At 37.5% G+C, this 15,596-nt stretch overlaps 1 long non-coding RNA gene across 2 annotated transcripts; it reads right to left on the bottom strand.

The window, feature by feature from the left end:
* Positions 1-3,971: 3,971 nt before the first annotated feature.
* Positions 3,972-8,974, bottom strand: LOC310735270. Of its 2 annotated transcripts, XR_014536254.1 has the most exons (7): positions 8,886-8,974; positions 7,463-7,572; positions 6,151-6,202; positions 5,470-5,511; positions 4,873-5,055; positions 4,621-4,689; positions 3,972-4,527 (listed from the first exon to the last, which is right to left on the bottom strand). It is a non-coding gene; the product is annotated as an uncharacterized lncRNA (long non-coding RNA). The 2 variants fall into 2 exon arrangements; XR_014536255.1 differs by lacking the exons at positions 5,470-5,511; positions 8,886-8,974 and having other exon boundaries at positions 7,463-7,663.
* Between the last annotated feature and the right edge of the window lie 6,622 nt (positions 8,975-15,596).

The raw sequence follows: 15,596 nt of genomic DNA, 5'->3' as shown, positions 1-15,596 counted from the left end.
ATATCCATGCTGTTTGACGTCTTCTGTATTGTAAAGCAGTGCCAAATAAATGGATGACAACTCAGAGCGGAGTGGTGTGGGTACATTTCCTAACACATAGTAAACTGCAGTAATTTTATGTTTCTTTCGTGACTTTACAACCGAGTCCTATCACTGGGGCGTCGACATTCTCATCAGCGGTGTTAGTCATGCTTGAACTGAGCCAATAAACAGTTTTCTCTGTTGAGGTGGCGAACCATTTTCTTATATTCATTGTTTAAGAATTTTTCTTTAAAAGTGTTTTGGTAAATGTTTAAGACAAACTTTGGAATAACGATTTCACAGACCATTTAGCCTACTGATTTACGTTACTGACATAGTGGCAGCATGTATGTAATTGGCTTACTATGTTAGCACTGCATTATGGGTTAGTAACTTTTTTTTTTTTAACTTATACTTCATTCTTTAACCAGTGTTCATGGCATAATAATCAATTTGTAAAACTTTTAATTATTAAGTAGTTATTATTTTGAGAATTATGGGGGCACAGTGACTCAAGTGGCCGGGGTGGGCACCCCCCCCAGGGCCCACTCGTGGCACCGACACTAATGTTCAGAGGTCTGAAACCTTTGAGAACTGTTCTTGTCATTCATTAAATGAGACAGAACATTAAGAATAGAACCATACTGAAAACTCTGATTTTCTTTAGGAGATAGAATAAACTCAACAGGTTCCACAATGTTGAAGTTGTCTTTGCAATACTATTTTCTCTTGTAAGAAGACCTAAAAGGTCCACCTCGTCCAAGAGATGTGCTTAATGGGGTTGCTTAAAAGGTCCTTTACCAAGTCTTTGATTACTGAAGTGTCAAGAACACACTTTTTTTTGTGTGATTTTTCAATAAGATCTCTTAGTATTTCAACTGATCCCTCTGCGGAAATAGACTAAGTATTCTACCAACTAGTCAATGCACCTCTCTGATACATGAAAAAGGCATTCCAATTTCAGCAGCAAAGAAACAATTTTTCCCCCCAAAGAACTGACACACATGCGGCGACAAACTCCTAGAGTTTCTTCCCTGATCAGAAAAGGCACCACTGAGGCTAATTGGAACCAACTCCAACACAATCTGTGGAGTAAAGACTCCCTGACAATCCTAATTGTGTGAAAAGTATTGATACCTTACTGCAAAACCCACTCAATTACAAGTTATAAGTCACCAATTTCAGTATGACTTGAGTAAAACAGAGTAGATGGCATTTCTGATATTTGATCACTCAACCTTCTCATCAGTTACCCAACACCTTAACCACGACGCTATCAACCAACCCCTGACAATCCGACTTGTGTGAAAAGTATTGATACCAACTGCAAAACTTACTCCATTTCAATTAATCAATTTCAGTATGACTTGAGAAAGATGTACAGAGGATGGCAATATTAAAAGGTTTGGACCCCTGACCTTTAAATCAATTACTCAACACCTTAAACACTAAGCTATCAGCCCACCCCTGAGCACACAGTCACTGGACCTAATGAACCAACATGGCTTCCATTCCATACTTCAACACCATGCAATTCTGTCTGGACTGCAGCTAATTGGAACCAACTTCACCACAACCAGTGGTGTTTAGACTTCCTGACAATGCTGCTTCTGTGAAAAGTATTGATACCTTACTGCAAAATAACTATTAAAAGTTACAAGTCACCAATTCCAGTATGACGAGCACAATATAGAGTACATAGCAATACCAGGGCTTGAAACCCTGCCTTTCTGATCAGTAAACCAACACTTTAACCACTGAGCTACCTCTCTATCCCTGAGCAAGCAGTCATTGTACCTAATGAACCTACATGGGTTCCTTTCCATACTTCAACACAGTGTAATTCTGTCTGGACTGCAGCTAATTGGAACCAACTTCACCACAACCTGTGGTGTAAAGACTTCCTGATAATCCTACTTGTATGAAAAGTATTGATACTTTTCTGCAAATCCTATTCCATTCCAAGTTAAGAGTCACCAAGTCCAGTATGCCTTGAATAAAAATGTTGAGTATATGTCAACATTGGGGTTTGAACCAACGACCTTCTGATCACTTACCAAACACCGTAACCCATTAAAAGTAGGCCAAACAAGTCTTTCACAAAAGACAAAGAAAAAAACAAAACAAAAAAAAAATCTTTTAAACAGGTCTCTTTAATTAACACAGATTTAGTTTAATGTCACAAAGTAGACAAACTATTACATTTCAAAAGAGAAAGAAAAAGTTGACCTTGGTGATGCCAGGGCTTAAAAAAACAACCTTGTGAGGACCTGCTAATCGGTAAACCAACACCTTACCCACTGAGCTACTACTTGTGTCTTGTGCAAGCAGTCAATAAGCCTAATGAACCAACATGGCTTCTTTGCCGTACTCAAAAGCAATCTTTTCATCAAATCCTCAAAAGCATCAAACGCAATCATCAAAAGTAATCTTTTGAACAGGTCTCTTTAATTAACAAATGGTTTCACAGTTTAATGTAACAAAGTAGACAAACTATTAGATTTCAAAAGAGAAAAATTTTATCTTGGCGATACCGTGGCTTGAACACACAACCTTGTGAGAGCCTGCTAATCGGTAAACCATAACCTTAACCCACTGAGCTGCCACTAAATATATCACTGTGTGTGTGTGTAAGTTATTTTGACAACATAAGTTGCCTTAACTTTAAAGTCCAAATGAAAATTGTAAGTCTTGTAACACATGATCATGTGCAGTATTATTCAACCCCCAGCTTCAGTACTTTGTGGAGCACCCTTTAGTTTTTAGAACTTCTAACAAGCGTTTTCGATAAGTGCTGACAAGCTTCTTACACCTTTTGATTGGAATCTTTGCTCATTCTTCATGTGCAAAAGCCTCTAACTCAGTGATGTTTGACGGCTTCCGTGCTGCAACTGCCTTCTTCAATCCCCACCTTCATCTTTTCCCCAACCAAGCTTTGGTTGATTTGGAGATGTGCTTGGAATCATTGTATTGCTGGAAGATCCAATGATCACCAAGGTTTAATTTGTCAACAGAAGGCATCACGTTCTTCTTCAAAATGACCTGGTATTTCTGGGAATCCATGATGCCAGGTACACAATCAAGATTGCCAGGTCCTGCCGCAGAAAAACAGCCCCACATCATTATTGACCCACCTCCGTGCTTGACCGTGGGGATGGTCATCTTCTGGTCATAAGCCTGACCTTTTGCACGCCCGACACACCGTGATATATTCAGTGTGTGTGTGTGTGTCTACTATGATATATTTATTGTGTGTATGTGATTTGTGTTATTTATGTAGTCCAGGCCGAGTCAGAACTGCATAGCCTCATGATGGACAACGTCCATCAGAACACAGAACCCACCTGGCTCAGACTGTCACGACACCGATGCCCAGACCAACACATGGGGGGGGGGGGAGACAGCGAAACCACACCCCCGTGCCCTAATCTCAGCTCACCTGCTGTGGTGGATTTTACACAATCAGGTTTGGATAAGATGGATGGAGGGATGCAGGTGATTTGTTAAACAAAACTTATAAACGGCGAGCAGGATTGTTTAAGGTGGGATAGAGTCATCTACAGCTCCAGGAGCAGAGCTAGATTTAATTAAATCTATCGTTGGAGTGGAGTCTGACTTAAAAGATTGCAGAATATTTCCTAGGGAAAAGGAAGGAGTTAAGTAAAGAAGGTCGAAGACTTCAAACTGCAGATGGATGACTCTAGGAAGCAGTTCAAGAGTAACGTCGACAGTGTGAGGACAGTGTGTATTGTGATGTGTGTTATGTATGTATGTATGATATTTGTGTGTGTGTCTACTGTAATGTATTTACCGTGTGCATGTGTGGGTGTATTGTGATGCATGTATGCTGTGTGTGTCTACGGTGATATTTGTGTGTGTGTGTGTGTGTGTGTGTGTCTACTATGATGTATTTACCGTGTGTGTATTGTGATGCGTGTGTCTACTGTGATATTTGTGTGATTTCTGTAATCCAGGCCGAGTCACAACTGCATAGCCTCATGATGGACAACGTCCATCAGAACACAGAACCCACCTGGCTCCAACTGTCACAACACCAATGCCCAGACCAACACATGGGAAGGGGAGACAGCGAAACCACACCCCCGTGCCCTAATCTAAGCTCACCTGCTGTGGTGGATTTTACACAATTAGGTTTGGATAAGATGGGTAAAGGGATGCAGGGGATTTGTTAAACAAAACTTAAACGGTGAGCAGGATTGTTTAAGGTAGGGATAGAGTCATCTACAGCTCCAGGAGCAGAGCTAGATTTAATTAAATCTATCGTTGGGGTGGAGTCTGACTTAAAAGATTGCAGAATATTTCCTAGGGAAAAGGAAGGAGTTAAGTATAGAAGGTCGAAGACTTCAAACTGCAGATGGATGACACTAGGAAGCAGTTCAAGAGTAACGTCGACAGTGTGAGGGCGAAGTCAGTATTTTACACACGAACAGATGAGTTCCAGCACGGCACCGCCTCCTGCTCACTGGCACACCCGTTTAGAACAACCTGAGGGAGATGTGGGCGCTGTTTTATGTTTAAAAAGTTAATAGAAATTAAACATCCCCTTGAGTATTACAAACACAAAGTTCACACACTTACCCTCTCGGTTTCATCTCCTGCTCCACAGCTGGCTACAGCTTTTGATGGTTGGTCCAGCTCAGCAGTTACCTGTGCAGATTCAAAATAAAGTGGTAACACTTCCTCACAAATAAAAAACCTTTTAAACAATAAACTGCCCATTCATATGAGTTTAACAAATGTTACACATTTTGGGGTACAACATGCTTAATATTGCTTCGAAAGGATTTGAAGTCAAATAACATTTGAAAATTGAGTTCCATCTTTAAATACCTTGCTTCTTCATGGCCAGTCAGAATCTCCGTAGTTATCAGTATTCCCTCCCCCAGGACTTGTATCCTTTAGTGCAAATAAGCAGAAATGGGGCTTTCCATCCACTCGGTTTTCATTTTGTTGTTGGGGTTCACATCATCGACAAGTCTCCCTAAAGAGCCATGTTCTCTGGCAGCATCAACCCTGAAACAGCAACAATGCTAACTCTAAGGCATAACATTGACCAACACACAAGAGGAAAGTTTCACTGAATAATTAAAAAACTTAAACTTTACCACTACTCCATAAAAATAACAAAGTTTGTATCTCTAAGTGACCTACAACTGTACATTTGAAAGACATTATTTACAACAATATACATACTACATCCTTTATCCATTAAAATTAAATTCAAAGAAAAACTCTTCAACTGCAGAGTAATAGAGTCTGTGCCTTCTTTCATATTCTTGTTTAGTAATGACATCACCTCGATATTCAACAAGAAAATCTCCTTTTGAAAGTGGCGACAGCTGAATACTCCTCAACCTACCAAAGAGCAAATTATTTAGGAAAAATGTAAAGCTAAAACAATACTTAAACATTGAGCTTGTTACTCACCTTTAAATGAATTTATGTATTTAATTTCAAATCCATCTTTATCTTTAAACATGGATGAAAAATATGCAGCTTCATCTTTCAGACTTAGTTTAGCCCTCCGGGACCTTGTTGCTGCAATTATCTGCAAGACACCGAGATGTCTTTTTACTTTAACAGATTTATTTTTATCATTATTATATGATCGCCACTTATCTAATATAGTATCAGTTTTTATATACTTTTTTGTTGTATTAGCCTTAAATATGAATAGGGATTATTCTATACTGTTTGTCAGTAAATAGTACAAGTGAAACAGGAAAACATCTTGGATAATTTTATTTTTTTGTTTTGTTTAGTATTTTTAACAATCAATCTGAAACAGGCTGCTGTTCTCCATCGTTTCTGTCACCAAAGAGAAATATTTTGATAGACTTTTATATACTGTAGGTGAAACCTCTACAGACACCTACAGCAATACTACTAATTAACAGGTCATACTGATAGTGGTACCATTATGCTGGAATGACCTTCACAAAGAACTGTTCAGCAATTTATATTCAATTATAAATTTTTCAATCCTTATGATTTGTGCAGAAACTCCAGCTAAAAGCTAACATGTGACCAAAGCTAGCCTACTTTTATTACTAATGTGATAAAATGAAACTTGGCTAAAACAATTAATTGAATTCTCATCAGTCTTACCTTCAGCGTCTTCATAATGATGTTCTCTCCACGTGCTGTCACAAAGCTGAACCTGAAGTATGTTAAAGGTGTAAATAAACTCTGGCTACTGTCACACAGATAAACAGTGGTCATTTCTTCATTAGTTAATATCAAGTAAAAATAAAACTCAAATAATATGTCACTACTATCAATGTCAATGAATTACATTTACAATTAAAACTCAAGTTTAAGGTTTATTTCTCACATACTGAACCAAACACAGTGTAGTGAGATGGTTGACCGGTGTCATACAAAGTATATTTAAAAAAAAAAAGTTTAAAAACCTAAATACTTTGTGTATACAGTGGAACCCCGGCATACGTATAATTCAGGTTACGAATCAGTCAAATTTTTGCCCCGGTTACAAACAATTTCGGGATACGAACATCGCGCGCAAAAAAAAATAAATAAAAAAAATAAAAAAAAGGCAGGCAAGTTGGTTCTTTTCGTATCGCCACCCAGCAAAGTGAATCTAAAAAAAAAACGCAGTGATGACAATGATTCAGGTGACAGTCTGGATGGAAGGAGATTCTCCTTCCAAACAATAACTCTCCTTCCTCCCCCTTCTATGAACATTGTCTCTATCATGCCAGCAGCTAGTCTTCTCTAAAAAAGTAAAAAAGTACCCAGTAAAGATAAAGTTTTCCTCATATGTTTTTATATGGTATGATTTCAATATAACATGTTAAAAGTTAATAATTTGTGAATATTGCTTTATTTTTATAGTAATATTTTTGGTTGTCCAGAACGAATTACCGAAGTTTCTGTTAATTCTTATGAGGAAATTCCTATCGGGATACGAACTTTTCAGGTTACGAGTAAAGTTCCGGAACGAATTAAATTCATAACCTGAGGTTCCACTGTACTTTGCTAAAAATTGTTAATTTGTCCCCAATAAGCAAGCCGGTGGCAACTGTGGCAAGGAAAAACTCCCTCTGATAGCGTGAGGAAGAAACCTTGAGAGGAACCAGACTCAAAAGGGAACCCATCCTCATCTGGGTGGCACTGAAAAAAACCCAAATATGAACAGTAAAAAACTGATTGAAATAAAGTGGTCATACAGGTAAATAAGACATTTGCAAAAAGCTAAATGTACAATCATTTCTTGAATGATATATCTTCTACAGTTTCTACTATAATGCAAAACATACTTTAATTTATATTTTTTACTCTGGTAACATGCACTATATAGCCTTTAATAAATGACTACATATGTAGCATATTTAATGAAGCATATTTTCATGTTGCCAAATATAATTAGAGAAAATAACTGGTTTAATTCACAAATTACCTTTTTTTTTATGTGCCTTCTTTTCCATAAGGTTCTTTAGACATCATTCACGCTAGTCCTCCAGGGTAGTCCTCATCCAGGGCTGGTCCTAGTCCATGTGTGCTCCTCATCTGTGGACATACAACAGTAAATAATAGTGAGCTCTACTATATTGCAGATATTTTAAAATGTGAAGCACATGTTTATGCCCAAAATATATTAATCTTCACCAAATCCATTTTCTATTTAACTTTTTTTTTTAAATGTTATGATAATTACATAGACAATAAAAATAAATAATTAAAAAAAGTGCTACGATTTCCCTTAACATTAAAATTAGTTGCCAAACTCCATTTGTACCAGGGGATTCAATTTTGTCAATCAATAATGGCAGCAGCCTCAAAAAACACCAGTTTTGTACAATGTGGGCACCAAGCTTCTCACTTCCCGGGTTACTTTCACACAGTGTCGCTGTTTTCGTTTGCCAGAAACAAACGAACTGATCCTGCGATTCAATTCCAGGTAAATTGTCTCAACTTTTACAAGATGTTGTATACATAAAGGCATATCATATGACAATACCTTCAAACAAATCATGTCCAAGACATGGGGGCAACCCTGGCTGACAAACATGATAGAAAGAGCTCATTAAATGATGAGTCAAACTTGATGCCTCCACTATGAGGCAAACCCTCAGCACAGTTTTGAACATAATCTTTGTATGATTGCACTGTACGAAAGGTGGCCCTGAAAAGTGGATCTTGCTAAAAAAAAAAAGTATCGGCAGAAGTATGTGCTTCCACTGAAATTTTCCACAAACCCACCAATGCTATGCGAGCCTAAATTGTCACCGGCTAGCGCCCGCAAAATTGCTTTGACGTTTTGTCCATCAGGAAAACATACACCTGTAGTCTAAAGCTCTTTAAGGTCGTCAACTAAACATCTCATGACCACTTTTTCACCAAACTACTTAAAGTCTTGTTCCCCACAGAGAAACGCCAACAGCATTTGATCAGTGCTTGATCTGTTATAAGGACAAAGATCTGCTAATGTAAGGTACATAGCAAGTATGTTATGTTTTTTCTTGCCAGACCCTAAACCGGCTCAACATAATGGAACCCGTTCTTGAAAAATGATTTCCTTCGCTGATCTGATCTTAGGGTACGACTGTTACACGACATAAAAAGATCTTCAGCTTTAAGATCATCAAGAACCATTATCATCATTGCCTCTGAAAGGGAAATTAACTTTTCCTGAAGTTTGAAAAGCATATGAGACAGGTTGATTTCATGGATTGACTAAATATCTTCAATGATTGTCTGAATTACTGAGGCTGGAAGCAATAGTTTTGCTTGCAGATTCGAATAGAACAGAGCAAGATTACTTATAAACAGTGTCTCGTCAACATTTTCAGGACTTACAACTGGTTCCTTACAGTTCTCACCTTCATCAGTCTGTGTATCAGACTAAAAACTAGCCTCCTGAATCTGCGAGCAGCTGGCTTCAGGTGTCGTGATTGTCTTGTATCTTTATGTTTTCTGGACAAATAAGAGGTAAATGTTAACAGCAAATGTTTTACCACACTGCATAAAAGGACGTGTGACCCTTCGACCCTCTTTGTGTTTTTTGGTAAACTAGTACTTTTGGCACCACACAAATCAACATGACATTCTAATGAATTTGTTGTGCACATTGTGGTTTCTGACTTATACCTTTTTAATGGTGCCTGTACACGTAAGATTTCAAGCCCGCGTGTTTTTGAAACGTTCGATTACAGTTACATATGCAGCAACAGAATGCACAATTTGTGACATGACTGTATTCTCATGTGTAATTTGAGAGTCGAGTTTGCAGATTTTTAGTCAAATGAACAGAATAAAGGTGAACTCTTACCTGTTAACAACACGATGGCAGATTTCAGGCAGGGGGGGGGGGGGGGGGCACACACCGGGAGAGTTGCGCATGTCCGTGCTGCTTCGCTCCAGATCTTTGAATTTCCTACACACACTTTTGGAATCAGTCCGCAGCACACAGTTATGACAACAGTCGCTTGATTGATCTGCTACCCACATATTTTTATGACTATTTTTAGAAATACATGGCAACACATTTTATTCAACAGATACATTTTGCAATAATACAAATCAGGAGAATTTGCACAAAATAGAAAATATTGATTCAGTAACCATTTGTCCTTCTAACATTTTAAAATGTACCAGTTGGATAAAAAGTCTTACCGATAAGTAAAAAGATTGGCAGACTTTTACTAACTATTGCTTTTTCTGTGTTACGTTCCCACCTTGGCTAGGCCTAGGGGAGTGTGGGAACAATAACTATTTAGATGTTACCGGTTGTTTGGACAAAAGTTTAGAGTAGTTATTGTTTTAATGGTCAAGTGCAGTAAGGTAACAAACAATTTCAAAGAGTGTTTCACAAGTCAAGATGACTAGACTCACACTGGCAAAAGAACATGGGCAGTGCCAAAGAAATTAACATAGGAAAAAGGTCTACTCTAGGCTGTATTTTGGAAGCTAAATCTAACTAACAAACAGCAACAGACTAGCTGACTACTCTAGACTATGCTACCAGAAAAGTGGGTGGCACCTGCCCTCTACCTAGAGTGTCTAAACAGTGGCAAAATTTACGTGGTGGAATGTAGGTGCGCACGCATACTTACCTGTTCTTTAACCAGCTAGCAACGAGCTCTCAATTCTTCTTTCATTCTCCCTCACTGGGGACTTCAGGAGCTGCTTTTAAATGGAAGGCTCCGCCTCCTCTGGTCGGGCTCTTGCTCATCATTGGTCCTTTTTTTCCAGGCCTCCATTTCAATTTCCAGGTGGCTCCACCTATAGACAGTAAAGAGCTGAAGACAGAGCCCACACAGGGGGGGAGGGGGAGAGCAGTAGGAAAAAAAAAAAAAAAAAACAGCAGACACGTAACACTCTGATTGAAACATTTAAAATTCCCATGTAATATTTATTTTTTAAAGATATGACAAACATAGATAAGACAAACATAGGTAAAGGTTTTATACCAGTGACACAAAAATGAAGAAAAAAATCATATACCTGAAGAGGTCTGCTGAAATCACCAAGGAGCTGCAATTAAAAACAGAATCAAAGATACTGAACATCAGATAAAATAAACTTGATCTAATTTCTTTTAATTAACACAGGATACTTAAAAGGTGATCAGTTTTTACTAATTGACCAAAACTTAAGCACTGACATTTGAGCCTTGAGAACATTCAAATTTTAAAATTACCTCAAATGTCTCAGTCGCAAGTATCAGTGATCTGAAAAAGGCAGAAAAATAAAGAAAAAAAATTCAATTACGTTTAATATTTGACAATCGTCGAATGGTGTTTCTGTTTGTGTATTTGCGTGTGTGTGTGTGTGTGTGTGTTTACGTGCGCGCACTCCACATTTATTCATTCATAAATGGAGCAGAGCGCGGACATTTTTGTGCAATCTTGATATACCCTATATTTAATTTTGAAGAAAAGGATATTAGAGGTGTAAAACTATACACATCTGCACATTCTAAATCAGTCACAGCACAAAACGGCACGAGCACACTTTGACCTCCAAACCTTCCAGACATTGTTTTGACAATTGTTTTTGTTTTTAAAAAAAAAATTATTCGGTGCACGCGCGCTTTTACACACGGGGAAATAAATAAACCCTTTTTTTTTCTCGAAACCGCTTACCACAAAAACTAACAAATATTTGCATGAGGAATAATTTTAATAGGTTATTTGAATGCATTTTACCACAAAATAAAGATAATTTTAATTTACAAGGGGGCTATAACTCGTAAGCTAGCTAGCATATGCTGTAGCTAACACCTGATCTGTTCTGAAGCAAATCCAGAATTTTAACTAAAAATCCTAAATAACGGAATTTTTATGTGTAATTGTGCTGATTTTTTTCAACGAATCGCACGGCAAGCAAAAATCACAAGTTAATATAAATTTCACCGAAAGACTTAATGCACACAAAATAAGAATTTAAGGTAAAAGTCAATAAATAACAAACATTTAGAACTTTATTAAACCTAATTGAACTTAACTTAAATGAACTTAAATAATAATGCCAAAATTATAATAATACTACTTTGCATTACAAGCGCCACTAAAAACTCTTCATTAATAGAAACACGTCTGTACTCACCAGAAAAAGCTAATCATTCAGCTAATCAATGAACGCTCTGATGATCATGCTTTAAATCCAGCTGATCCTCATGACGTCTTACTGATTCTCACATATTTTTCTAACATCTTTATTCCTCATCTGAACACAGACTGACAGGAGGTGTGCAATAAACACAACACCAAAAAACACTGTTCTATTTTTTATTTCTATGTATAAAGTGATTAAAGTGAACACTTCTGTATTTCACTATTTTCCACACACGGTCCATTAAAGTCCCAATAGAGTTGAAATCCATAGACATATGACACAGACGCCTCATTGGCAGCTTTGGTCCGTTGCTGCAAAACGCCAATGCTGCTGCAATCTTGGTCCAGGGAAAAGTTCCCTGTAAACAAATACAACTACGCAACATATATAACTGTCAGGGATCCACCTGCCACGCCCTCTTTGGTGGCTCTCTATGCCTCCGCTCTCCCTAGAGCTCCAGGTTTAACCACGTACACCTGGAGCTTAACATCACTTATGCCTCCACTCTCTCTGGAGCTCCAGGCATAATCACGCTCACCTGGGGCTCATCATCACTCCACCCCGCTTCTATATAAGCTCCTCATTCACTCCCAATCCCTGTTCGTTATTGAATGTGTTGGATGCTAGATACTGTGTGAATGGGTTGGTTGTTTTGTAGTATGTTCCATGTCTTCCGTTCCGTTCGGACTCCACAATCATGTACCGGCCGCGCTTCACCTCCCCGCGCATCTCGGGTCAGCTAGCGCACCTTGGACTCTCTCAACCGTAGGACTGCCGTGTGTGTGTGTGTGTGTGTGTGTGCTCGTGTCTCTCTCTCTCTCTCTCTCTCTCTCTCTCTCTCTCTCTCTCTCTCTCTCTCTCTCTCACACTTGTATTAAAACCCGAGTGAGCTGTACTCCGGCTTCCGCCTTCTGTTTTCGCTCGCACCCTGACAATAACAACATAACTATAATAGCGTGATAATAACAATAACTGTACAAACAATTAGTGATAGATAATTTAGAGATTATATAGCCTTTAATTTATTATTATACTCATTTATTATTTTACAATTATTTACTTTTTCTTTTTTTGTCTGTATTCTATTGTAATTGATAGTACATACTATGAGCATTTTAATGAATATTACATTATATTGCATTATTATTATTATTATTATTATTATTAATAATATTACTTATTATTAAGCAATTTGCAATTAGCAATATATTAGTTATTTATATAGTATACTACTGTATATTATTTTTATTCCATTATTTTTATTCCATTTAACCTTGTTGGGGCTTGCTAATCGGTAAACCAACAACTTAACCCAATGAGCTAACTCTTTTGACTTGTGCATGCATGTAGTCAATAAGCCTAATGAACCAACATGGCTTCTTTGCCGTACATCAACAACATGTAACTCATATTAAAAGTAAGCCAAACAAGTCTTCCAAAAAAACAAATAAATAAAGAAATCTTTTGAATAGGTCTCTTTAATTAAAAAATAGATTTACAGTTTAATGTCACAAAAGTAAACAAACTATTAAATTTCAAAAGAGAAATACAATTTTTTACTTGGCAAAACTGGGGCTTGAACCCACAACCTTGTGGGGCCAGCTAACTAGTAAACCAACGGCTTACCCCACTGAGCTAAATCTTCTGACTTGTGCAAGCAGTCAATAAGCCTAATGAACCAACATGGCTTCTTTTCCATACTTCAACACCATGTAACTCATATTAAAAGTGGGCCAAAACTTTATTTCTTTCAAAAAAGACAAAGAAATAAAGCAATCTTTTGAACAGGTCTCTTTAATTAACAAATAGATTTACAGTTTAATGTCACAAAAGCAAACAAACTGTAACATTTAAAAAGAGAATTATATTTTTTTACTTGCCAATACTGGGGCTTGAACCCACAACGTTGTGGGGACCTGTTAGTCAGTTACCCACCAGCTTAACCCAATGAGCTACCACTTCTGACTTGTTCAAGCAGTCAATAAGCCTAATGAACCAACATGGCTTCTTTTCCATACTTCAACACCATGAAACTCATATTAAAAGTAGGCCAAACAAGTCTTTCAACAAAGACAAAGAAATAAAGCAATCTTTTGAACAGGTCTCCTTAATTAACAAATAGATTTACAGTTTAATGTCACAAAAGCAAACAAACTATTACATTTCAAAAGAGAAATAAAATGTTTAATTTCCAATACTGGGGCATGAAGCCACAATCCTTGTGGGGACCTGTTAGTCAGTTAACCACCAGCTTACCTACTGAGCTACCATTTCTGACTTGTTCAACCAGTCAATAAGCCTAATAAACCAACATGGCTTTTTTTCTATACTTCAACACCATGTAACTCATATTAAAAGTAGGCCAAACAAGTTATTCACAAAAGACAAATAAATAAAGCAATCTTTTGAACAGGTCTCTTTAATTAACAAATAGATTTACAGTTTATTGTCACAAAAGCAAACAAACTATTACATTTAAAAAGAGAATTAAATTTTTTTATTTGCCAATACTGGGGCTTGAACCTACAACCTTGTGGGGACCTGTTAGTCAGTTAACCACGAGCTTAACCCACTGAGCTGCCACTTCTACCTTTTGCAAGCAGTCAATAAGCCTAATTAACCAACATGGCTTCTTTTCCATACTTGAACACCATGTAACTCATATTAAAAGTAGGCCAAACAAGTCTTTCAACAAAGACAAAGAAATAAAGCAATCTTTTGAACAGGTCCCGTTAATTAACAAATAGATTTACAGTTTAATGTCACAAAAGCAAACAAACTATTACATTTAAAAAGAGAATTAAATTTTTTTACTTGCCAATAATGGGGCTTGAACCCACAACTTTGTGGGGACCTGTTAGTCAGTTAACCACCAGCTTAGCCTACTGAGCTACCATTTCTGACGTGATCAAGCAGTCAATAAGCCTAATAAACCAACATGGCTTTTTTTCTGTACTTCAACACCATGTAACTCATATTAAAAATAGGCCAAACAAGTTTTCACAAAAGACAAATAAATAAAGCAATCTTTTGAACAGGTCTCTTTAATTAACAAATTGATTTACAGTTTAATGTCACAAAAGCACACAAACTATTACATTTAAAAAGAGAATTAAAATTTTTTACTCACCAATATTGGTGCTTGAACCCACAACCTTGTGGGGATCTGTTAGTCAGTTAACCACCAGCTTAACCCAATGAGCTACCACTTCTGACTTGTTCAAGCAGTCAATAAGCCTAATAAACCAACATGGCTTCTTTTCCATACTTCAACAACATGAAACTCATATTAAAAGTAGGCCAAATAAGTCTTTCAACAAAGACAAAGAAATAAAGCAATCTTTTGAACAGGTCTCTTTAATTAACAAATATATATACAGTTTAATGTCACAAAAGTAAACTTCTTCTTCTTCTTTCGGCTGCTCCCATTAGGGGTCGCCACAGCGAATCATCCGTCTCCATACCACCCTGTCCTCTATATCTGCCTGTTTTACACCAACTACCTGCATGTCTTCCCTCACCACATCCATGAACATCCTCCTTGGCCTTCCTCTTTTCCTCCTACCTGGTGGCTCCATCTTCAGCATTTTTCTACCAATATAATTCATGTCCCTTCTCTGCACATGTCCAAACCATCTCAATCTCGCCTCCCTCACCTTGTCACCAAAACATCCTACATGTGCTGTCCCTCTAATAAACTCATTTCTAATCTTGTCCATCCTCGTCACTCCCAACGAAAACCTCAACATCTTCAGCTCTGCTACCTCCAGCTCCACCTCCTGTTTTTTACTCAATGCCACTGTCTCTAATCCATACAACATCGCAGGTCTCACCACAGTCCTATAAACTTTCCCTTTCATTCTTGCAGATACTCTTCTATCACAAATCACTCCTGTCACTCTTCTCCACCCACTCCACCCTGCCTGCACTCTTTTCTTTACTTCCCTAACACACTCTCCATTACTTTGCACTGT

Source organism: Silurus aristotelis (genome assembly GCF_946808225.1).
Source record: "Silurus aristotelis genome assembly, chromosome: 1".
Classification (NCBI taxonomy): Eukaryota; Metazoa; Chordata; class Actinopteri; order Siluriformes; family Siluridae; genus Silurus; species Silurus aristotelis.
This window is presented reverse-complemented; position numbering and strand designations above follow the sequence as displayed.